Source organism: Cnephaeus nilssonii (assembly GCF_951640355.1).
Source record: "Cnephaeus nilssonii genome assembly, chromosome: 11".
NCBI classification, from domain to species: domain Eukaryota; kingdom Metazoa; phylum Chordata; class Mammalia; order Chiroptera; family Vespertilionidae; genus Cnephaeus; species Cnephaeus nilssonii.
In genome coordinates this window covers 32,551,979-32,564,033 of record NC_137082.1, presented here as the reverse complement: position 1 = coordinate 32,564,033, position 12,055 = coordinate 32,551,979, and the positions used below count along the sequence as shown (strand labels likewise).

The window sequence follows — 12,055 nt, the reverse complement described above, 5'->3', positions numbered from 1 at the left end:
GATGAGCAGACTGAGCCTCAGAGAGGGGGAGTTACTATCCCAGGGTCACTCAGAGTAAGTGTCACAGCCAAGATGGGAACCCAGGCCAGAACCTGTGCTCTTGATCTCTCAGTTCCCCCATGTGCCCATCCACCCTCTTCTGGGGGTCTTGCAGGCTTGGAGATATTCAGCTCACCCAACACGGTCTTTCCAGGAGGCCCAGGAAATCCAGGGCTGGATGCTGGGTTGTTAGGAGCATGGGCTGGAATTCCATATCCAGTTCCACTCAGGGACATTATTCTGTCTGAACCTCAGTTTTCCCCTCTGTAAAAGGGGATAATACTATACACCATGCAGCACCTGGCAGGGGAACTGTAGGGACATAATGATTTGTATACAGAAGTCACTGGCCCAGCACAGTGCCTTTTGAATGCTTGCTGCCTTTGTGATCGTCATGCAGTATAATTATGGATTGAAACCCTAGGGGACCCAGGGTTCCCAGTTGTTCCTTTTAACAACAGTTGCAATGCTTCTTTTCTTTTCCAAAATGAAATTCCTGGATAATATAACCTACTGACACATAATTTCAACATAAATAATATCCTAATTGTAATATAAAGGAAAACAAAGTGAAATTAGTTTAGAATAAATTACTATGTAAATATTTGAGCACAATACATAGGAAACATCACAAAGTAGTTGGGAGGTCATGGCTTTGGTGGAATCACCGTGAATCTGTGGGCTGAATTAGGAGCTCTGGTAACTCAAACACCACGACCTCGTCATGCCCGTGATCCTCCAAAATGCGAGCAGTTCTAGGTAAAGTCCTGAACCAAACGTGACCCAGTCTGGTTCCAACTTATGTGGAGGTCACTTTCCTGGCAAGGTCACTATACATTAAAACCAAGCAAATACACTCTACGCTGGAAAAGGCAAAATTATAGAGACAATAAAAAAGGCAGTGGTTGCCAAGGATTTGGGGAAGGAGGAAGGATGAATAGAAGGAGCACAAGGCATTTTTTGGGCAGTGGACTTCTGTGTGATACTGTAATGATAAGTACAGGACATTATGCAATTTTTAAAAAATATTTTTTAATTGATTTCAGAGAGGAAGGGAGAAGGAGAGAGGGTGAAAAACATCAATGATGAGAGAGAATCATTGATCAGCTGCCTCCTTCACGCCCCCCACTGGGGATTGAGCCCGCAACCCCGGGCCTGTGTCCTGGCCAGGAATCAAACCGTGACCTCCTGCTTCATAGGTCAACACTCAACCCCTGAGCCACACTTGCTGGGCGCATTATGCATTTTTCAAAATCCATAGAGCTGTGCAACACCAAGAGTAAACCTTAATATAAACTATGGATTTTAGTTAATAACAATGCATCAACATTTGTCCTTCATTTGTAACACAGGTATCAGGAGGTATTAATAATAGGAAAAACCCGTGTGTATTGGGAAGAGGGAGTATGAGATACTCTGTCATTTCTGCATAATTTTTCTATAAACTTAAAACTGCTATAAAAAATAAAGGCTAGTAAAAATGAACAAAGCAAAACAAAACCCCACACGTATAGTGTTTGCGTGTGAAATAGAATTTGGTCCCAGGCTCAGATAATTAAAAACAGGGTTTTCATCTATGCCAATTGCTAAAAGTAACTATGAATACCACATAGGACTTGGGACTCATTGCGGGATGTCTGCACCCCTGCTCCCCTCCTGCTGTATGGCTGGGGCAATCACTGGGGACTGTCCAGCTCCTGGTGGTACTGCCCCACTTAGGATCTAGACCTTGCCCTCTGTCCCTTTACCATAAAGCACATCCTTCAGAGCTCACAGCCACCTGCTTGCTGATCTTGGGTGACGGTGATGTGGTTGCTTGATTGAAAACTCTCCCCAGCCTCAGGAACCTCAAGGTGCCAGTGTGGACGCAGCTCACCCATCAGTGTCCAGAGTTCCTACTTCAAATCTAGACCCCAGCCACTTACTCATTGTGTGAACTTGAGTAGTCAGATCACTTCACTGGGCTTCAGTTTTCCCACTGGCGGGAAAGAGGGTGATAATACTTGCCTCACTCAGTATATTTATTCATTCAGGAAATATCTATTAAGCACCTACTGTTTGTACTGGGGTTACAACAGTGAACAAAAGAGAGAAACATCCCTGCCTTATTGAAACTCATGGTCTCATAAGGAGGATAGACGAAAGTCAAATAAATATATAAGATAATGTCAAGAATGGCCCTGACCGGTTTGGCTCAGTGGATGGAGCGTTGGCCTGCGGACTGAGGGGTCCCGAGTTCGATTCCGGTCAAGGGCATGTGCCTTGGTTGCAGGCACATCCCCGGTGGGGGGTGTGCAGGAGGCAGCTGATTGATGTTTCTGGCTCTCTATCCCTCTCCTTTCCTCTCTGTGAAAAATCAATAAAATATATTTTAAAAAAAAGATAATGTCAAGAATGAAGAAAAAGGGACAACCAGTTCGGGTCCCCTCCCTGCTGCAGAGAGCTTTTCTGTAATAAAAATTTTGCTTAAACAAAGAAGACGGGGTCACAGACAGAAAGACAGTAGGGCAAGAGCTCCATAGTGAGTGTAGTCATGGAAGGCTTTCCAGAGGACATGGCATTTGAAAGGAAATGTGAATGAGTGAAGGAGCAAGCCATGCAAGTGTGGAGTAAGAGCATGCCAGGCAGAAAGAACAGCAAATAACAAAACCTTGAGGTAAGAACATGCTTGGTATTTCCGAGAAACAGCAAGGAAGCCAGGGAGTGTGTGAGAGGAGAGAGGAAGTTAGGACAGAGCAACTGTGTAAGGAATCAGGGTTTTATTCTAAGCATAGCAGGAGGAAACTTGAAGTTATTGAAGCCCTCCCATGTTGTGTGTTCTTGCATGTGAGCGAGTAGACAGGCACACCCTAAAGCCATCCTTCTGTCCATGACCCTGGTCTGGGTCCTTTCAGTGGAAAGTGTCCTTCCTCCTTGTGGTGTCAAAAAGGGCTGGTGGTGGCAGCAGCAGTCAGGCTGTAGTTCCCATCAAGTGCCACCAGGTGACGACTCTAGGTTGTGTTTCTAACTCGTGGATTATTGATTCCAGAGCGGTGGTTTCCAAACATCATCAGATCATCGGGAGGGCTTGTTGAAACACCAAGGGATGGACTCCACCTTCAGGATGTCTGACCTGTAGTTCTGGGGTGGGGCCCAAGAATCTGCATTACCAACAAGTTCCAGGTGATGTTGATGCTGCTGGTGCAGGGACCCCACTGTAAAAGACCCCACGGTAGAAACACAGGTAGTGTAGGGTTACAAAGGTGTCTGATCAAAACACTCCGTAGCTTCCCATCATATTTAGAATTACATCTAAATATGTACATTTCTTGCAGACCCCTTCCTCCCATTCCCACCATGATTCAGGTCCTGCTTTCTTCCCTCAGCTCCTCTCCTGCCAGTTGCCAAACCATGGCCACAATGTTCCTTGAAGCCTCATCTTGCATCAGGACCTTTGCACATGCTGGACCTCCCACCTGGGGTGCCTTTCCCCCAGCTTTTCCATTGGCTGGCATTCTCTCATTCCTCACGTCTCAGCTTGAATGTCACCTCTTTAGGGAGTCTTCTTCGGCCCCTCTCGAAGGCTGGCAGCCCTGCTCGTGTTCATCCTGTTCTTTTCCTTCTTAGAGCCTGTGGTGATTTTTGATTATTTAGCCTCTATCTTAGTTAACCAATCATCTGTCTCCTGTTTAGACTTTAGGCCCTTGAAGGCAGTGGCTATGTCTGTCTTGTTTTGTACTTTACCCCAAATGCCCAGGACAGCGCTTGGCAGCAGGTAGGCCCCCAGAAAATAATGGTTGAATAAATGACAAAAAAAAGATGAAGGGGTTAAGCAAACAAACGAAAAACCTCATTGACACAGACAACAATATGGTAATTACCAGAGGGAAAAGGGGGTGGGAGAAGTAGAAGAGGGTATGGGGGACACACTGGCTCTGTGGTTGAGCATCGACCTATGAACCAGGAGGTCATGGTTCAATTCCCGGTCAGTGCACATTCCTGGATTTCGGGCTCCATCCCCAGTAGGGGGCATGCAGGAGGCAGCCGATCGATGATTCTCATCATTGATGTTTTTCTCTCTCTCTCCCTCTCCCTTCCTCTCTGAAATCAATAAAAACATATTTTTTAAAAAGGAGGGTAAAGGGGGAATAAATAGAGATGGAAGGAGACTTGACTTGAGATGGTGAACACAATACAATACACAGATGATGGATTATGGAATTGTACACCTGAAACCTATATAATTTTATTAACTAACTAGTAGCCCTGTGCACGAATCTGTGCGCCAGTAGGTCTGCCGCCCTCCTGTAGCTCTCCGCCCACTGCCCCGCCCTCCTGTAGCTCCCCCTACTCCCCTCTTCATAGATTGCTGCCCTACCCCTCCTGTAGCTCTCTACCGGCCCTGCTAGTAGTTCGCTGCCCCACCCTCCTGCAGATCCGTGATCTGGTCTTTAAGCCGTTGGTCGTTATGCCTCAGGGTGTATGGATAATTAGCATATCCTCTCTTATTATATAAGATGTCAGTAGGTGAGCAGGGACTCCGTGGAAAAGAGACTTACGGATTGTGTGATGTGAGGCATCACCTCATCCTAGTCCCAGGCCTGAGCTCAGAGTGCTCTGGAAGGAAAGAAAGATGAATAAGACCATGCTTGCAAATGGTTGTACGTTCTTTTGAGTGTTCCTAGCTCCCTGTCCACCTCATTTGGTGAGCATAGAGTTCTGGGTTGTTGGGCAGAGATGATACACAAAGAACAAGCCAAGAGGCATTCAGCACTTTAAAGTGCTTCCACCTCCATTATTACATTGCATTCTCGGGTTTAAAAAAAATCCAAAACTTGGAAATAAAACAAAAGGAGAACTGTATGTTCTTTGAGTAGCATTGTCCGACAGGCCCACTCCAGGGTTAGTTAACCAACTCTCTAGGGGGACAGATATTTGTTTGACTTGTCATTTCCTTACCTATGAAGGCCCAAACTCAGGAAAGTTATGGGCTCACTTGTAGATTTAAGTTGCAAATCATTGTTCTCCAGTAGAAAAGATCACCCCAAAGGCTACATTTGTTTGGTCCTGAAGGACATTAACCAGTTTCACTTTGCAATCCTGTTTCAGCGTTTTGTCTTCCGTTAGCTATAAACCTTTCAGACTCTCTAACGCTTTTTGAAGCAGCTTCACTGCTGACGAGGTAATAGCAATGAATCACATACGATTTTGGCATGTGCTCACTTCTTACTGGTATGAGAGCCATGTCTCTAACTTTTAGAAAATTAGCTTTTGGGACCAGCACCACCTTTGTGAGAGGGGCTGATGGTGTCTGCTGTCCACATGGGTCTAGTGAAGCTCAGAGAGGTAGAGCAATGGTCTCCACAGGCAAAGGCTGGGACTTAACCCTTGGTTGGCCTCACCACAGAGCCCCCAGCCACATCCAGGTGCCCTGTGCTATTCTGGGCACTTCATAAACTCATCCAATATAATTCTCACAACTCAACAAATCCAATAAAGTATTACTCTTTCAATTTTAGAGATGAAGAATCTTAGGGGACGAGCTGGAAATGAAGTCACCCAATGTCAGTGAACTCTGCGAAGGCTGATGTGTCAAGCATTTTGGAGTCAAATAGACCTGAGTTTCAATTCTGACTCTCACTCTCCCCAGCTATGTGACCTCAGGCAAGTTGCTCACCTACTTCCTCTGAGCTGCATTTTAAGATAGGAATAAGAACCCATCCCTTGTAGTAGCTGTTGGTAATGTTTACAAACAAATCTAGGCCTGCCCGGCCCCCTTCCCCAGTAGTGCTCAGTGCTGCCAGCCTGCCTCGTGTTGGGATCAGGAGGGGAAATGCAGTTGATCTTGTTTTGGAATCTGGAGGAAAAGTGAGGTTGATCTGACGTTGGCCGCTGCCAGGCTGGCTGGGATCAGAAGGATTCTGGGAGAATAGGCAAGTGCCTAGGAAAACCGGGGAGAGGTGTTGCTAAACAGGAGTGGGGGGAACTCAAAGGAGTCCCCAGGGTGCTAGGGTGGGTGCAGTATGGAGGGCTGGACAAGGACTCCAGTCTGTCAGCCAGGAACAACAATAAAGCTTGGGCTTAGGGGAGGCAGCCTGGAGCTTCCAAATCTGTAAAGTGGAATAACAATGACTCCTCCCTGTTTGGGATTATTGTGAGGCCCCTGCGGGACAGTGGGTTTATCTGGAAGTGTGCTGTTCTAGAGTGTTCTCTGGGACTTTACCCTTGTCTTAAAGTTAATGGACCCTTGACTGTGGCCTTTGTGAAACCTGAGGATGTTATCGATCATGTAATAAGGGTGATGGTAAATAACATCTGCGATAGCTTAGGGCCACCGGGAGGTTTTCCTTCAGTTCTGAGCTCCGTGGGTCAGAAATAGCACAAATACACAGCCAGGGGTGGTTTAGGGCTTTGCAATTTACCAAGCCCTTCTGCATTATTGCGTTGCACCCTTGTGCTGGGACAGATTCTGAGGCACAGAGAGGTTAAGTGACTTGCCTAAGGCTACACAGCTAGCAAGCGGTAGAGCTGGATTTGGAGCACAAATAGCCTAGTTCCCCAGATGGCCTCTGAGTGGAGAGATGGGTCACACAGCAAGCTGACCTGAGGAGAAACCTGAGGCTCCTCTGACCACACCTGCCTGTCTACTGTTCTCCACATCTGTTGCCTGGAAATTGCTGGAGGTGAGGGGAGAGGCTGGGGTGGGATGCTGAGCCTGAGGGGGAGGCTTTAGGACCCAGGGCAGGAGGGTGGGGAAGGAGAGGATGCAGGAAGGTATCTAACTTACCCCTAGAGCAGCGGAGGGGAAAGATAAAGGCCCAAGGAGATGTTCTAGGGACCAGAAGAGGAGGAATGGAAGAGGCTGGGAGGTGGAAGGAACAGCTGTAAGGGGAGGAAGCAGAACTGGGAACCCCAGGGGACAGGGCTAGGGGTGGTGTGGGGCAGGCCAGTCTCTTACAGGTGGCAAGACCCTGAATGGAGTCGAGGTCTTTTTTCTCAACAGAGGCCCCCTGTGCTAAGCGATCCTGAGGCCACTGAGGCAAGCCCAGGGTCCCTGTCCTTGGTGACTCACACATTGGAGCCCAGCTGAATGACCAGATGGACACTGTCTGGGGCATTCATTCATTCATTCAACAAATATCTTTGGAGGGCTCACCATGTGCCAGGCTGAGCTCCCAGCAGAAAGCAACGTCCCTCTTCAAGGAGCTGCCAATCTCATGGGGAGATGAACAAAACACAGTAAACAAATCAGTGTACGATCTCACATGAGACTGTAAAGCCAGTGAGGGGATGGCGAGTGGTTGGAGCAGAGCTGTTTTCTGAGGGCGGTCAAGGAGGACCTTTCTGAAGAGGTGACGTTTGAGCAAAGATCTGAAGGAAGTGAGGACGCAGCTGTGTGAGTCTGGAGAAGAGTGTTCCAGGCCGAGGAAATAGCCAGTGCAAAGGCCCTGTAGCAGGAGCCTGCCTGGCAGGGGGGAGGGCGGAAGGCCAAGAAGCCAGTGTGGAGGGGCACAGGTGAGTGAAGTGAGTGATGGGAGCTGGAGGGCAGACAGGAGAACATGGGCTGAGGCAGGGAGCCCCAGCCTCAGGGAGGCTTGTGCAGCTGCTGGTCCTCTAGGATGGCAGCTTGGCCAACAATTGGGGCCACTAAATATGAACAGAAATACAAACGTCTTGCATGCTTACTGCTAGCCTGGCATTATCCTAAGTGCTTGATATTTGCTGTTCTTTGAATCCTCACTATAACTTTTAAGGTAGGTAGTTTTTTTCTTAATGTACTTGTCCATTGATATCTACACAGATGATCTCTTTTTCCCTTTTTTCTTTTTTATGGAGTCAAAATTTAATGACATAAATTAACCATTTAGAGTTGACAATTCAGTGGCATTTTGTGCAATCATGATGTTGTACAACCACCACCTCTGTCTGGTTTCAAAACACTTTATCACCAAAAGAAAATCTCGTACTCATTAAAAGTAAGTAGTGTTTTTCCCCTCATTTTACAGATGAACACGGGCGAGTACAGGCACTTGTCCCAGGTCACACAGCCAGGAAGTGGAACAAGCTGGCTGCAGTTCCGGCATTCCCAGGTAAGGAGGGCAAGCCTGCGCCCCTGCTGGGATTTTGTTTTATGGAAGGGGTGGGGAGCATTTGAGGCCAGAAAAAAGGGAACCTTCTGGAAGGGGGAACAGTGACCCCCTGGAGGCAGGCTGAGTTCAAATCCGCTTTCTCCCACCTGCCAGCTGTGTGATCTTGAGCAAGACCCCTCTCCCTCCACCTTTCTCCTTTTCTGTGAAGTGGAGATAACATGAGCACCCACTTCACTGGGTGCCGGGGGAAGTGAGTTACCCATGAACAGTACGCGCGCAATACACAGCAGCCTGCTTTTGCTTTGCAGCATTCTGCTCCTGGAAATAAGTTTGGCAGGTGCCTAAATGCAACCTCAAGTGTTGGGACGTACGAACCATCTGGAAGGAGGCACCCTCCGTTACCAGCGAGAACACAGTCTGACTGGTAAGTGATGATAGATTCTCAAAGTTGAGAGCATGGTGCTAATTTTTAAGAACAATTGTACCAGGATGTTATTAACATGAAATCAAAGGTACTTAAGGTTATCCATCTTAAGTGTGTCTCTTTCCATGGGTTTTGACAAATGTACACCCTGTGTAACCACCACCCAATCAGGACACAGATCATTTCCATCACTCCCAAACACCTGTGCCCCTCACCCATCAACCCATCTCCTGGGCCCAGGCCACCATTAATTTGATGTCTGTCATTATCGCTTGGTTTTGCCTCTCCTAGAATTACATATAAGTGGAATCAGACAGCATGTACTGTTTTGCGCCTGGCTTTTCTTTAGTCTTAATGTCTCCGAGATTCATCCATGTTGTAAGTATCAATAGTTTGCTTCTTTTTATTGCCTAGTAGTATTCCCCAAATATTGCTTAAACACCTCCAGTGGGTAATTTTTTATGTGGTGCAGAGTCTGCCTTCAGTACGTGTCCAAAAATCCTCTGCCTTTCCTTCCTGATCCTTGGGCGCAGCTCCATCCAAGCGAAGGAGAGCCCAGCTCTGAGTGGGTCCTGGGAGGGCGGAAGTAGCCATCACTGTTGGGGTGGACCACCCCAAAACTAGCAAACCTCACTCTTGCCAGCATTGATTACTCTCTTAGTAAAGCTCTGTCATCTTCTCTCCTCCATGGACTCACTCCCAGAGCTGATGATGGCCGGGGTGGGTATGGGCTTTTGAGGATATAAGTCATGCCTAGGCTGCTACCCATTGTGTGATCCTCAGCCAGCCACATTCCCGCTCCAGTCTCAGTTTCCTCCTCCCTAAAATGGGAATGAATATGTCTGCCTCACCGGGCAGTTGAGAAGGCCCAATGAGATAATTTTGTCCATGGTTTGGGGAGGAGAAGAGGCCTCCAGGAAGAGGCAAGGATTTCATGCCACAGGTATTTATTGAGCATCTACTATGTGTCAGGCACTTGTTTGGTTTTGGGGATGTGATGGCAAACCAGCATATCACTGTTCTTGTTCTCAGAGCTTTAATGGTGGTAGGAGAACAGGAGACAGAGGAGGGCATCCCTGGCATGGGGCATGGCACACAAAAGAGTGTAGAGGTGGGATGGAGAGGAGGCATTAGCCAGAGTTCAGTCTGCGGTGGCTGGCAGAGCAGGGATGGGAAGGGGGAGAAGCCATCTCCTACCCTAAGCCATGGGAGAACATAGGGGAACCTCAGACGTCAAGTTCAGTTCAGGGTTCTTGCCCAGGCAAAACTGGAATTCCCCTTGTAGAGGAGCAAGGAAGGAGCCCTTGCTACCAGGCTATGGGGGACCACCTTCCTGTTCCTGTCACACAGCTCTCGCTTGTCTGAGAGCCCCAGCCCCAGGCTTGAAACTTCCCCAGCAGGGACGTCCCTCCCCAAAGAGGCCAGGATCCTGGTAAAATGTCTGGGGTGCTCGTGACAACATTTCCCATCTGGTCCCCAAATCAAGTCCTGCTTGGGAATCTCACTTCATTGAGTCCCCAGGGCCCAGTTCTCAGCCTCTAGGCTGGATTAGACCATGCCCTGGCCTAGGAATTAATAAAAGACTCGTGTATGTGTGTGTGTGTGTGTGTGTGTGTGTGTGTGTGTGTGTGTGAGAGAGAGAGAGAGAGAGAGAGAGAGAGAGAGAGAGAGAAAGAAAGAAAGAGAGATGAGTGTGTGAGAATGAGTGAGTGTGAGAGAGAATGAGTGTGAATATGTCAGTGTCGGTGAATGAGTGTGTGAGAATGAGTATGATTATTGTATGAGAGAATTATTGTGTGAGAGATTAAGTGTGTGTATGTGTGAAAGAGAATGAATGTGAGTGTGTGTGTATGGGAGTGAGTGGAGCATGAATGATCACTTCTGTCGGGACCAGGCAGCTGGACTAATGGTCCATTTCCCCCTGGTCTGGAGTCCCCCTCCTGGCCCCCAGCTGCCCTGATGGGCCAGGTCAGCCCCCCTCCCCGCTAGGAGCCCCCAGCCGCTCCCCATTCGGCTTTCCTTGTATTGTGCATGGCCTGGTTCCTCGAGGAAATGGGGCGGCTGTTTGGGTGCGGGGGCGGCCGCCAGCAGCCCCACCCCCTTCCCCCCATTGTCACTCCTGGCTTTGGCCCTTAGCCCCTGCTGCCGACACTAAAAATAGCCCTGCTCACAGGGAGACAGCCACACCCCTGAGTGGGCCTCCAGGCTTGGTGGAGGTCAGGATTGCCAGCACAGAGCTGTCCCAGGGGTGAGGGCCCTCGCAAGAGACCCAGGTCAGAGCACATTGGGGCCTTCCTCCCCTCTCTAAGCCTCAGTTTCCTCATCTGTAAAACGGGGATAAGGATACCTCCTGCTGGGGTTGCTCTAGAGTGAACAGGAGTGTGGCTGGGTCCCTAGTTCTTGTCCTGCCTGGAGGGTGGTGCTGCCTGAGTATCTGGAGAACCCGAGGAGAGAAGGCACAGACATGGCTTCACCCTCACCCCTACCTTTAGTGGCTGCCAGGGGCTTCCGACTTCCTCCACCTGGGCGTCCAGAAGTGTCGGCAGGTTTATGGGTGAGCCCTGGCAGCTGCCTTCTGTCTGCGCCTCTGAGACCAGTGTGAGATCACGCTGTGAATTATGTGGCCGGCTAGGGACTCGAACCTGTGTTTCGAGCCTCTGAGGGCTGTGTTTTTTCCGCTTTAAGGGGCTGCCTCCCCGCTGATGACTCTAAGGACTTCCTGGCTGGGATAACCCTGCCTTTTAGTCCACAAACACATGATTCATCAAAAAGGAAGATGCTGGGTAGTGGGCATTGAGTTCTGAACTGGGGGCTGGGTAGCTCTCCTGGAGCCTGTGTGTGTGGACAGCTGCCCTCAGATGCCACTGGTGGCCACTGGTCTGGGCCTGCAAAGGAGGAGTTACCAGCGTGTCTGTTTGTCTACCGGCCTCTTTCTCACCTTCTTTCTTTCTTTGTGCTTTGTGCTTTTTTTTTTTTTTCCAGCAATGAAATGTTTCAAACATGGGTTCCTTTATACATGTTCAGAGTCTCAAACTCTTAGAATTACTCTTCTCACATGTTTCTGTGATTGTCTGTGTTCCCACTACTCCTGGGTCCTGGGGCAGAGACCGAGACTTTATTATTATTTCGTGTGTCCCCCAAACAAATAAATGCTCATGGTGGGAGTGTTCTCCCACACAAACGTTAATAATGTGCAGATTTGTCTCCACCCACATGGATTTTGGGATTTGTGGGGACACCTTGTCACCTAGTTTTGTCGTAAATCTTGTCCATTGGTTTTGGTTTGCAACCTAGTTGCTTTGTCTGTTTGGATGTGGGGATTTGGGAAGATTCAAAACCTGTTTCCCCTCAGGCACAGCCACCTTCCAGAATCTCGACTCTTCCTGAATGTATATGTATAAGGAAGAAAGGCAGAGCTGCAGGTACTGAGGGAGCTCAGGCCACTATTATGGTTTAGGGCGCCCTGCATCAGGCGAACTTAGGCACCTGCCTGGTTCTTACACAGACACTGGTGTATCCTGCT

The 12,055-nt window shown here is 48.6% G+C and overlaps 1 long non-coding RNA gene across 1 annotated transcript; it reads right to left on the bottom strand.

Moving 5' to 3' along the window:
• Positions 1-2,253: 2,253 nt before the first annotated feature.
• LOC307106830 lies at positions 2,254-11,134 on the bottom strand. The gene is made up of 3 exons (XR_013814146.1): positions 11,019-11,134; positions 4,578-4,635; positions 2,254-3,233 (listed from the first exon to the last, which is right to left on the bottom strand). It is a non-coding gene; the product is annotated as an uncharacterized lncRNA (long non-coding RNA).
• Between the last annotated feature and the right edge of the window lie 921 nt (positions 11,135-12,055).